The 13,912-nt window shown below is 32.8% G+C and overlaps 3 non-coding genes across 3 annotated transcripts; all 3 read right to left on the reverse strand.

The window, feature by feature from the left end:
• Positions 1-3,594: 3,594 nt before the first annotated feature.
• Trnaq-cug (transfer RNA glutamine (anticodon CUG)) lies at positions 3,595-3,666 on the reverse strand. Its single transcript has one exon. It is a non-coding gene; the product is annotated as a tRNA-Gln (tRNA).
• Positions 3,667-4,078: 412 nt separating this feature from the next.
• On the reverse strand, positions 4,079-4,150 carry Trnaq-uug (transfer RNA glutamine (anticodon UUG)). Its single transcript has one exon. It is a non-coding gene; the product is annotated as a tRNA-Gln (tRNA).
• Positions 4,151-7,378: 3,228 nt separating this feature from the next.
• Trnaq-uug (transfer RNA glutamine (anticodon UUG)) lies at positions 7,379-7,450 on the reverse strand. Its single transcript has one exon. It is a non-coding gene; the product is annotated as a tRNA-Gln (tRNA).
• Positions 7,451-13,912: the final 6,462 nt, after the last annotated feature.

Here is a 13,912-nt window from a genome sequence, read left to right on the forward strand (position 1 = left end):
GATGAAGTGAGCTAGACCTGACGGAGGGAGGATTATCTCCGCTACACCTGTCCCATAGATTAACATCGACAATGGAGGACAAGAAAAACGTCCCCCCTCAACAAAATACACGGACTCGGTTGCCGGGTCGTCTCACGTTCGGTCATGTTAGCTGTACAATTGGACGTTTTACACGTGTTTTGAAATATATTTGCTGCGGACCACCAACAAAGCTATTTTGTATTGGTTACAATGGGTCCGCTTCCAGTGGCGTGTTTGTTTGAGAAACTAAATCTATCTTTCTTACCATGATAATGTATGAACAGTTTTTTCTTCAAATAAATAAATAAATAAAATAATACGCATACCACAAAAGTGTTTATAAATTTTAAACAAGGCTATATTGTGCCTAATTTGCTTGTTCTCCATTTTACTATAAAATGCCAGCAAAATAATAAACAAAATTGATTGTAGAGGATTGAATACCTACGGTTTAATTGCTTGGTTGATTTTACTTACGTATTGTTAACAGCTAATATTATTCACGATGACGTCCCATTATGCGATGCGTTGCGTGTGGTGCTGACTGGTGTGTTTTTTGGAGAGTGTGGTATGTTTTCTTGTCGAGGTTTCTTTGTAATATTGAAATTCGTGCTCATTTAATAATGCTATTTCACTTATATATATTGCAGAAGAAATCGAACAGCACATTCCATTCGATCACAATATACAAGAGACGTGACCAAACCTACTGATTTTATGGAGAATTCAAACGAAGTGACAACAAGACCAGGTGTTTCAGAAGAGAAACCAAACACAGGGGTATGCAAACACAATCATCAAAATAATTTAGAAATTATTTTGATTGTAGATTATACGGAATAATATTGTAATTAACACAACGGAACGTAGGACTAGAATATTCTAAAACGATTAAAGTGTTGTAGCTATAGCAGCAACATTGCATTTGTGGATTAAATACAGAATTCGTCGATATTAAAAGTGGCTGATATACAAAAAATGAGGTCAATAACCATATCGTACATGTGAAGTGTAAATGTGTCGGCTATCAACACTCATCCGCTTTCTTCCAACAAGAGAACACCAGAAGCGGATGCATTGTATACTTAAACTAGCACAAATTGGTTTACTATTTTACAAGGTTTTCTATTTTATTCTAAATTAACGAGAGAGAGAAACAGATTTTCGTATATGTATTATGTTGAAACGTAACAGCTTCTTCCTAAATAGTTGTTAAAGAACAGAGTATAGCGTAACAAAATTAAAGATTTCAGACATAAAGTGGATTCGGCCTCACCTTGTAACAGCACCAACGCCCCAACAAACAGTTAGAGCTATCTGGTGTAATTCCGAGCGACGCTTGGAAATTATTCTCTTGTCAGATTTAAAAGTAGTTTAACTTCAAAGACGTAAAAATATGTAAGTAATATGTGATGAGTTAGTTGTAGTTTTAATGTTTTACATAAGCTTAGTATTATATATCGTCAAGGTATATATAAGTGGAATGAATCTTCAATTAGAATGTTATTGATATGTATCTATGCTTCATATCTATCTTGTTTGTTTTAAAGAAAATTAACTGAAAATATTCTGCCAAGTAGTTTATGTGATAAAATTGTTAAATATCAACTATTTAAAGTAATTGCGCAAAAGCCTTCCTATACAGGGAATAGCTGTTTCTTATTTCCTCGTGTGTCTTTTGAATATTAGTAATTCTTTCTTATATCAGGAAATTTAGATGGCTTGTAAACGGGAATTTAGAGGTTAAAAATATATTGACAAATAACACGAACTTTGATAAATTCTTTATCTTATCTTTATTTTATTTTCTACGCCTTCCATAATGTTGTAATTTTAATATATGTGTTTAATGCTATCGCATATTGTCCAATTCTCTCACCCACAAACACTTCCGTGTTTTTTACGATGGCTGAGCGTTTTCTAGTTTCTCTCCTTGTGATGGCTTGAAGTAATGTCTACATTATAGCGTCTTACTGAAATACACTACCGAACAATGCCAATTTAATGGCGCATGTCAATTACTCCATCTGATTGTAATAATGCAGCCAATTATCAACTACTGTTTGTCTGAATGTAAGATTTGTAAAGTTGTTGTTGTTATGACCTAGTCTGGTATGGCGGGTGTGACCTAGATTTGCATGACATGTGTCGCAAAGATACTTACCCTTCCTGACGACATGGTCTTGTGTTTCGTATTCAAAGTACATTGTACTGGAAAGCAATTATTCTGTTAGCATTTAGCTTTGGTTTAATTGGTTTTATGTTGTGTTATAGAATCGATAATTTTGGGTATAATTCGTAGTTTTTGGGTGAAGTTCAAATGATTTCTTTGATTGATTACTACTATCTACCTCTTAAAGAAATAGAACGAGAATGGTGCAAACCATTGGCATAAACATAACGGCATAACTGGAGCGCGAAGTTATTTGAGAATGATAATCCTTAATCAATCAATGGAATCGTACATTTTAACGTTTTTGTTAGTGTTAATTAAATTAAGCAAATGTATATAGTCTTAAAACCTGTTTTTAAACATTGATGTTACTATTTTATCGGGTATGAAAAACATGTTTGCACACTTTAATGAAAATGCAGTAGGCGGAGAGAGCTTGGAAACATATTTTTTTTTATACTTCGATGAAAGTAGAAAAATAGTGACATCAATGAGTTACATTTTACAAAGCTTTAATATTGGATGTCCGCGCTTCTGCGCTTCTTTTAATATGTTTATGAACATGTTACGTGCAGCTGGTGACATTTATTCCGCTCGGGTAGTTTTCGGTATGCCCCCTCAATATTAAACGGCACGTGTGTGAAAAAATAAGGAGATTCTCTCATATTAGAGAATTTGGTCTCATTTGCATTCGCGTTGTTTCTCGTGATGTATGAGATTACATCATTTCTTTTGAACCTTTTATTTGCCCAGCACATAAATTACACAGGTATTATACTAATTTGAATATTTTCTTTCTCGTCTATGACAAGCCGAGGCTCAAGTAATTTTGTAAGCATTTAATTTCCGACCAAATAGTTACCCTAGTCTTTAAATACTCATTTCCAAGTGACCTAAGTCTTTTTCCCACCAAAACGTAAAGCAATAAAATATCCAAAGAAGAACTAAATACGTTGTACGGGTGATGTTTATGCGTTTCAGCAACGGTATAAGCTGTTGCATTCATTCACGCTCGGTGAAACCCGGATTTGAATCCTTCCTCGACCGATTATTAAAGGGCTCGGGTAGCAGGATTTATTGCCCCTATAGAAGGGTCGATGGGATATATCAAGGCTCTAAACCCATCATTATTGAAAGCACATGTCCGCATTCAAGTGAAATGCTAAATACTTTAAATTCGATACGACCTCGGTAAGGATTTGATCTGTAGAATGTCTTTATTAGGACTTAGCTCTTTTGGGAATTTTGTGGATAATTTTTTTTCTGTCGACATTTGCTCCAAATCTCTGTCAGACACATCATTTCCAAAAACATCAGATACTTTACTACAGAAAGTTTTATCAGGGTTTAATGAAATTTGTCTTCAAAATAAACATTGGCAAAAAATCAAAATTATTGTCAGGTTCTACCGAGATTTGAACTCGGATCGCAGGATTCAGAGTCCTGAGTGCTAACCATTACACCATAGAACCAGTTACACCTAAGAATAATGTGTGGCCGGTAGTACCTAACTATCGGTGTTTTATCTATACCTTGGCTATTTTTAGCGTACTATTTATAGACTGATTACAATACGCACCTCTATACCTACATGCACAACAATAATACTGTACCTATGTGCTCCTACCAGTTACCACACCAAGTCTTACCTTAATTAAAGCTCCATTTAATATCTGACATAGTGTAAGAGTAACTACACGGTGTAACACTTTCATTACAGAAAGAAGTTTTTCTTAATAAATGGACTCAGATGTGATACTAATTTATTTGCAAATACATTAATTATGTAGTTTTAGCCTAAAACTATACCCTATCAAAGTAAGGTAATTATTACACACCTGAACAAAAATAGGAAAAAACATTACCAAAACTATGTTTAGAAATAGGTTCTACCGAGATTTGAACTCGGATCGCTGGATTCAAAGTCCAGAGTGCTAACCATTACACCATAGAACCGTTTGTTAGTGGTAAAATGTGCATACGTCTATTAAACTGAACAGAGAATATAGGCACCTATTTTTATCGATGTAATCACAGTCAGCTGATGTAAATGCCTTATTATGTGAGGTAGATAGACAGATAGGTTGAATAGTATATTTGATAAGAGATCCTAAATCAATACCGGAAGTTATTATATTTGGATATCATTAGACTATTACACCTTCCTATTCAATATTGTTAAATGCATTTACAGAGGTATTGATAGACATGAATTATAATATTTTATTATAAATAAAGCAACAAAATATACCCATCATGTATGTCTTATTAACACAAAATATAATAAAAAAATAATTTATTTAAACTTTAGTGGGTGCGCAATCAGTACTTCATTTCATTTAGGGCATATTGACTGAGACTTTTGTATGGACGCAATTAAATTATGTTAAGTTAAGTGAAATACGAAGCTCGAACTGTTTAATGATAATAGTAATAATGATGTAAAGTAAGTAACTTTTGTGCCCGAAGAAAAATTAAAAAAAAAAAAGAAAAAAATACCTTTCGTCAGCGGTGAAGCATCTTTAAATTATATTCTATTATGAACAATAAAAATCGCCAAAAATGAAGAACAGGTTCTACCGAGATTTGAACTCGGATCGCAGGATTCAGAGTCCTGAGTGCTAACCATTACACCATAGAACCAGTTACTCTAGGTAGAGCTAACGAGCTAATTCCGCTTATCTGTGATATGTGATCTATTCATATACTACGTCTAGGTATTACGATACTTATCCACAAGAGTACACACGACGCTGTATCGACACCGTGTTCCACTAATCCTTAAAAATCATAATTACAAATTAATTATTAAAGATTATTTTCGATACTGATCAGTTATAAATTTCACTTTCAACACTACAAAAAACAGGTTTTAATATCGCAATAAAACAAAGAGAAATGAATATCATTAGTACATCACGTGACAGAATACTGGATTGTGATTGGCTTTACACATGAGTACTATTTTCAATAATGCCCGGGAAAGAGGACACTATTGAAGTGGCGCGACATTGAATGAGAATCAATTGTAATGTCACTATTACTTAACGTCATTATAACGTTGTGCTTAACCAAGTTGTCAAGGGGGCTGACAGGCTGTGTTGTACGGCGATGAAAGCAAATATTTCTCACGGTATTGTCTCGTGATTCCATCCCTCGACTATACTTAGAGACAATAGTGAATCTCAACTAGGCCATCATAGTTAACTAATGTATACATATCAGTTATGGACCTTTGTTGTGGACCATATGGTGTTATATTGCCCGAGTAGAATAAATAATGACCGAGGGCGTAGCCCGAGTTCATTATTTGAAATTCTACAGGGGCAATATAACACCATATTGACCGAAACAAAGGTCCTTAATTTTTTTATATCAGATATGATTATTATTTTAGATGTTTGATTCGTGCTAAATGATATTGAAATGCGTGGAGAATGGCTCGTCTACATCTTCCCGAAAAACTCGACGTCGGGGTATTATGACGACATAATCGCAATATCGACATGGGAAGTGACACCACAATAGGAATATCGACTCGAATGTGACGTCACAATAGGGAATATTGACTCGGTGTTTCTAAAAATGGAAACATCGAGTCAATATGCTTTCTAAAAATGGAAACATCCAGTCGATATGCTAAATATCTCCCTCCTTGTGACAGTGTATCAGCCAATGAGAGTGGCGAAAAATCGAAGCATATCTAATACATATCAATAAATTAGGAAGTCATGCAAAGCAACGTGCAGTTAAATCATTCATTATTTATTTATCGAAATAAATATAAAAAAATATGTTCTACCGAGATACTCGGATCGCTGGATTAAAGCATGAACAATATCACTATACTAGATTTATACTATATGGGAACCTTAAATACATATTGATTGCTGTAGCAACTGAATGATGAAATAATTTAATGTTAATACTAAATTAGGTAAGAAAAGGTAGAACTGAATTGGACCTATAGGGCCGAGTTTGCAAAGTAATAAAAACTTACAGAAAGGAAGTCGAATATTTATTTATCGAAATAAATTAAATCAGGTTTTCATGAAATGACTGTGGCCAGAATAGCAAACCCAATAGTAAAATGCCACTGACTATTGTTATTTTGCAGATTTCTTTTTTTCAAATCATATAAAATGTTGTCCTGGACAATTATCTTTGTGGTATTCTTTTAATTTCCACAAGGGTAACATTAAGTTTCGTAAATAGTCACATCAATGTTTAAGCACTGATCACAGGGTTCGGCGTCTCAAATGCTAATTATTCAGGCATTTCAGATTTTAATATTCAGATATGATATAAGTAGTTAGAATTAATTTCATGTAATGTTGACAAGTTTCATTGGTGACCTTAATAATCGAAGAGTCTATAATAACTTGGTGACCTTGACATCACTGATAAGGCTAGCAAATTCTAAATAGCTCTTTCTGATATGTCTAAGGTGATAGACCGAATATCGTGAACGTTCTTGTACAATCCATTGTATTTGTGTGATAAAGTTTTGTTTTCAGGTTGCAAAGATTTTTATCTTATTTTCGTACATAACTTGCCTATTACTTCGTCAAACAATGTGACGTTATAACGTTAATTATTAGGTAACAACAAGAATTTAGATGACATCACAGTTCAAATTTACATTCGTCAAAATAATTATTGTTTTGATAAAGGTATAAAAGATCTGTAAAAATGCTATTTCTAAATTATTTTCTATTATGAGCAATAAAAAATCGACAAAAAGGTATTAACAGGTTCTACCGAGATTTGAACTCGGATCGCAGGATTCAGAGTCCTGAGTGCTAACCATTACACCATAGGACCGATTACTCCACTAAGAGCTAACGAACTTATTCCGGTTGTCTGTGATCTGTTATCTATTTATACACTTCGTGTAGATATTACGATACTCGTCCACAAGAGTGTACACGACACTGTATCTACACCGTGTTCCACTAATCCTTCCATCAATTATTATTACTTACTAGGGATCTATTTTTGATACAGTAAAATTCTATGTTTCATTGTCGACACCACATACTTTAAAAATAGAATAAAGAGAAGTATAATTTGCTAATGTATTTTCATATTAAACATTATTTAAAGTCACAAACAAATCAACGTTAGGCAAAATTATCCATTATTGCTAAAATATATAACTGTAAAAGTTCTATGTTAAAAGATAGGTTCTACCGAGATTTGAACTCGGATCGCTGGATTCAAAGTCCAGAGTGCTAACCATTACACCATAGAACCGATATGTGTATATATAAGTAGTTGCTGACCTGTGTGTAGAGATGTATACCTGTATATACCTTTCTTATCGATATCTAAAGTTGACGTCACCTGAACAACAAACCTATGACAGAACAATAATGATTATTTCATCATATGAAGACGACAACATACATTATACTGTAGTACAATACCTTAGTTAATATACCTGGTAATTGTTTTTCAATTTTCTATTCTATCGTTTTTTGATATTTTTATCATGTCATCCATAAATTGTTCCTGTAATATTTTGATTGGTTACTAGTATATAACATCCATTGTGTCATGATGATACCAAAGCCTATATATTAGTTACACTGGATAATGTTTTCCTAAAACTTTCCCCTTAACCTTATTGGGACTAGCAAACGCTATTTTTTACGACCTGAGTCTCATTTCAAGAAGCTCATATTACGAGAATACTCATAGAAGATTCCTCTCAAAAGGCATTGTAAGATTTTAAATATTTGTACCTAGTTGTCAATTTGACGTAAACAATAATTAGACAAAGTATATCTGTCGAAAATGTTCATATTTTGTTGAGAAATTATAACTTAACTTTATCGAGCATATGCTAGTGCGTTTCATATTGATTAAAGACAACGTAGCAGAGATATAGATTGTATATACTATCTACGTCTCTGTATGTAGGTACATTGTATCTATTTCCTCCTTTCTATTTTAATTTCCCAGAGTATCACAGTATGCCCATAACTAGGATTTGATTTCCTTGGTAGTGAAAGTCAATTACTGATACTACAGACGATATTTCCTCTCAAATGACAAAGAGGGGCTATCCTACCAAATGACCGAATGTTTTCGTAGAATTAACAGGCTTAACAAAGGTGACCACATAATCACACTATCCCATCCAGGAAAATGCAACGTATCGAAAATTTCTCATTATGAATGCATTTTACAACCAAACAAAAAAATAGAAAAAATAAAAAAAGGAACTTTTTTTCGTCCTTTGCTCTCTAAAACATGAAGCTGTGTATTGTTGTGAATGAGCAACCTTTTCGGTCAATATGATGGCATGAACTATTCCAAAGAATCATATGCTTTTTGATGTACTCATATGCGTCATTCATTGATCTTCATAATGATGACATGACATCGCATTTATTTAGTTTACATTTTATCTTGTTCAGTAAACACTATTTATATCTGTTATCTATCTTCTGTTATTTCTTATCCGCTTTGCAGAGTTTTGAAATGAAAAAGATTTTGTTTCATTGAAATAAATTATTTATTTCCAAACCGTTGCACGCAAAAACCAAAACAATACTTTTTCATAAGTTGGCGCTCGTCCAATACTCACTAATGCCTATAGTGAAGACTAGACTTTATTATGATTAATAGATAAATGAGAAATAATTTATGCATTTCGGAAGCGTGATTTCCAAAGCATTCTCGATAGTTAACTCTAAGGCGTTATACCTGTGTCTCTGCCCTACAGAACATTGTGGTAAGGTTACAGAACTGGTGCACTTTTATCGGGTGTGATCAATGCTTTAAGACTGATGTGTTTACACCATTAGATTTCTATCAACACCATGGCATACAATTAAAGCTACAAAATGAATTAGAATGATTTAATCTCTTATAATAAAAAAATATCCCGTTCTTATAAAACATCCGATATTTATAGATATTGGGATATTATTAACGTTAATTATCCTTATTATATTTCTAATCCTGATTTCGTTAAAAATAATGGAATTGTCATTACACTGCTACTTAATAGAACGCAATGTGTATTAATCTTTCCTTCTTTCATTCTTTTTTTTATTTTACTCTCTCCGTTTGAACATCTTAATTTGATTTACACATTGTGGAATCAAAATTAGGATTCTAAATTGATTTTGCCGTACGCTAAGTATTTATCGAGGATTAGATATCGCTCGCTATTGAATGCTGGCCTGTTTACTGTTTACTATGTTCGGTCCTGCCATTGCCTTTTACACCCGATCACTGGACCCTGTCTATACCCTAAATCCAGTAATAAACATGTCAAATGGTGTTAAGATCAAACGAGCCGCCTCACCGACAGATATGACAGATTATGGATTTGGAAAGTACACCACACACGCATACCCGGAAGTGTCTCAATAATTACGTGCCCTTAGCTACAAGATGGTCACCATAGACAAGAGTGCACAGGTCGTGCTGTGAACGTGACACGTTGACCTGTGTGTATAATATTTTTTTTCAAATTTTAATCTTTGAAATTAAATTATCTATCAAATAGGATATATAAACAACGTTGATACCTATTCAACAAAGAAAATATACACCAAATTAAAGTGGATTACGAATATATACACCAAAAGTGTACAGAAAAGGTTTGAGGAGTTACATGATGAATCTATGTCACGGGGACATCCTCTATACAATTCTAGGTCAATACGACCATCGCTACATAAATCTAGGTCACTGCGATATCCGCCTTAAAATCTAGGTCACGCAGTTTCATATATACATTACGAAACGTATTAATAAAGAAAATAGAATAACAACAAAAACTAACAGAAACTGATGAAAGAAACAATTTGCATATCGGATAATTTTATATTATTATTGAATAATAACGCGATTTTTAAATTAGGTTTTGTATTGGTAATTCTTTCAATGGAATTAAATATTGAAAAAAGACAATCTAATGAATTAACATGTTGTTCATCTGTTTACTTTGAGAAAATACTTGGTACTTAATTTCATTCAGCTGAATTCAGAAAACTTTCTCAGCTTGTCAATCATCATCGAGGCCATTAATGTTTCTATGTCAAAATATTTCTGATCATGAATATTTAAATTGGTGTTTGATCTTTGACTCCTTATTGATCTGATGAATTCGAGATTAACCTTTTAATCTTTTCCCTTTAACTATCTCTATAATCATCTTAATGTGCCAAAGTCAAGACGTCAAATATTATATTAAAACACGATTTGGTTTCGCGATCAACCATATAACTAGTAACAATACATGCCTATACAAAATTCAAAACCATCGATGCAAATTTAGATAAAATTTTCAATAACTTGCAGCATTAATTGCTCTTGCAAATTTCATTTTGTATTTGGATAGGTTAATGCGTAGGAAATCATATTGTAATTTCCAAATGCTTTAGCAATATTGGATGTGAATGTCTTAGTTCGATTTGTGTATGCCGTGTCATCTTCTTTAGGCAGTGGCTTAGTTGGAACATAGGGAGCATTGTCTGTACCGCTTGGTTTGTCTTTTACATTTGCATTTCTAAGTATTATGGACCACACACTTTCTTTCTTCCTTTCTTTCGTTCTTTCTTTCTTTCTTTCTTCTTTTTGTCTGTCTTCTTTTCTTTCGTTCTTTCTTTTTTTCCTTTTTTTCTTTCTTTTTTCTTTTTTTCTTTCTTTTTTCCCCTTCCTTTCTTTCTTTCTTTCTTTCTTTCTTTCTTTCTTTCTTTCTTTCTTCTTTTCTTTCTTTCTTTCTTTCTTTCTTTCTTTCTCTCTTTCTTTCTTTTGTCTGTTGTTGCCTTTTTTATGTCAGAAATTCCAACTTTGACTTCAATTTTGAAACTAATCAATCATTTTGTTAGCATGTATTAGTACACTGTAAGTAACATATTGCAGGTGTGAAAGCGTACATAGATTTAACACTGACAATTTATTGTTGAAATACGTGACGGTGTTAATGCTTATACTAGTTTTAAAAGCATTTCTAAAAGCGAGATCACCTCTATTGAACTGTACCAGCATAATTTTTCATCATAAAACTACTATGTAAAGTAATTCGGATAACATGCCTGATTATTTAGCACAATATAAGAGATATAAACAGTGCATATAAATAATCATTGAATATATTTTATCGCCATGTCAATATTTATTTGAGCAAATGTACCTAAGATACCTTGTCGTTCCAAATTTTGCTATAGTCGCAAAATCCACACTCCGAGATATGTTCACTTGCGTAATCTTTTGTAAATATTATCAAATCATTTTTTATGTTCTGTTTTATCTTACTATAACCATGGGGTGAAACATCTTTAAAATTCTTACTGAAAGGGAAGTTAATAGTTGATTGGTTTACGAATGGCAGCGCTTACAGATTCATCTTTTTACCTTTTTTTCATGCAATGAATTTAGATTTCTTCCTTACCACTGCAGAGGTGCCAAGAATTACAGGAACCGAAATTCAAGTTTGACAGAAAGAATAATAAAGAAATGTTGAAATAACACATATCCCCGATGAACGTTTGGATTCCATTAGCCAATGACCTCAACTAACTTAAGTCTTCCGTAATTATGTGCCAAAAACATCGTTGCCTTTTTACTATTACAGTAACACCTTGTTAACTCGATGTCACGTGGGGCATGGTTCGAGTTACCAGAGTATTCAAATTAGATAGGTTTACTTAAAGATACAGTGAACCAGTGAAATATTCCGATATGAACTTTAATTTAAGTTAGCTCAAATTAACGAGGTTCTACTATATTATTAAAAAATAAAAGAACAAAAAAAGAAAAATATTTCTGATACTTTTTTTAATGTTCAATTAAAAATCGACGGAGGTGACACAAGTAATTTGATGGCCTTTCTCATACAACTTGCTAAACCAAATTACAGTCCAGTTTGAAATCCGTAAGTATGAATTCTTCTCATCATGCCATTGTATAGTACACGCATATTAGCCGTAGGGTGGGTGCTCCAATAGTTTTGTTTCTAATATTATACATTTGTGTAAAGTTCTTGGGATTTTACATATTTTGCCCTCGTTGATAAACACTATCATAATTTTGGAACATGCAATATGCAGGTATTGAAATATAAAATTAAAAAAACTACGCAGATATGTTGCTAACTGATTCGAAAATGCATATGTGATTGTACAGTAAGGTGGCGGATTGTGTTGTGGATAGTCTCACAGGTCCAAGGAAGTCCGCTTACATGACGCTGAATTCTCCTGGGAAAGGAAACGATCGTTCCACATTCATCACTATCTAACACTAACTCCCTTATAAGACAAAGATGGTCTCGGTGATAACAATTAAACGGAGACACAGGGGCCATATTTAGGGTAATTAATTGGTGATCTCCTCATAAGATTAATATATACCCATGTCATTCATGGAAGATTCACATTATGTAAGTTAGTAACTCGATAGTAATCTTTCCTAAGATAAGGATGGATTTCTTCAAATTATCTATTTAATTGGTATTACGTGAAGCATTTTGTGGACGTTTAACACCTTTAAGTTTTAATGACTAAAATTGAATTAACAAAAATAAAGTCCATGCACTTTTACAAAAAAAAAAAAAAAAAAAAAAACCAACCCCAAAACAACATATTTATTTATGATAGCAATATTTTGAAAACATTGATGTTACTGAACTCTCTTAATTAACAGATTGTCAATGTAAGGGAAAATTTCCCTTTAAATGCCTCAACCTCATTTCTATTATGCTATCTCATTCGTCGGCAGGCGTGAAAGTTGCTTTAAAATCGATAGCGATTGTGGCGATATATCATCGGAAGACCCTCTCAAGACAGTTTAATTCTGCGACCCAAGTTATAGGGTGGTGTGTGTATGTGAAAACTGACAATAAAATTTATTATTATTACCCGATGCTATCCTAATATCCACAGTGTGTTTGTTTTAATTTCTCTTTTACGAGCTGGCAAATTACAATAGAATGGAATTGGTGAACAGCGCACATAATAATATAAAATGCTATACATTAAATGGTATAATCACCAGTGATATCAATGTGTTTATAATATGGAAATATGAAGTACATATGTCCGATGTTCTCACCCTTAATTCTATTTGGTGCCAAATTACGATACTGTAATGAAGTATATCAAACAAACGCCCGATTGACATAAGAAGTGTTTCATAGAGTTATCGTAAAGGTGTAAAAATGTGTTTATAATAAATGTTTACGGAACATGCATGTGTGTTGAATGTTTTGTAATTTATTATATGGATACATTTAAGCACGGAAAACAGAATTAATATTTCTAGACAAAGTGAAAATTATTGGTTTCGTGTGTGGACACGAAGGGGAAAAACCATGTGAAGAGTGAATTTAATACCCTTAAAATTTAAAAAGGTTTCAAATGAAGAACCCATGTGAACATTACTAAACTTATATTTATTGACATCTTAACAATTTCAAAAAATATATACTGTATATGTAATCGTACTAAATGCTGACAAGGATGACATAACACAAACCACAGGGACCTGGCACGATTTTTTTTAAACTAACAGTATACATATATACATATTAAAGGATCAAGGGTATGAACTCGGCGGTCGAGAAAAACGGACCTATTTATTTAAAACCGTGATTATTTTAATAAATTGATTCTATACTACATTGACGGATATCTTACCTTAAAGAGAAATAATTTATCTTTCCATTGAGTGCTTGATGAATAAAATTGGCCAAGTATT

This window comes from Argopecten irradians, chromosome 10 (assembly GCF_041381155.1).
Source record: "Argopecten irradians isolate NY chromosome 10, Ai_NY, whole genome shotgun sequence".
Taxonomy (NCBI): Eukaryota; Metazoa; Mollusca; class Bivalvia; order Pectinida; family Pectinidae; genus Argopecten; species Argopecten irradians.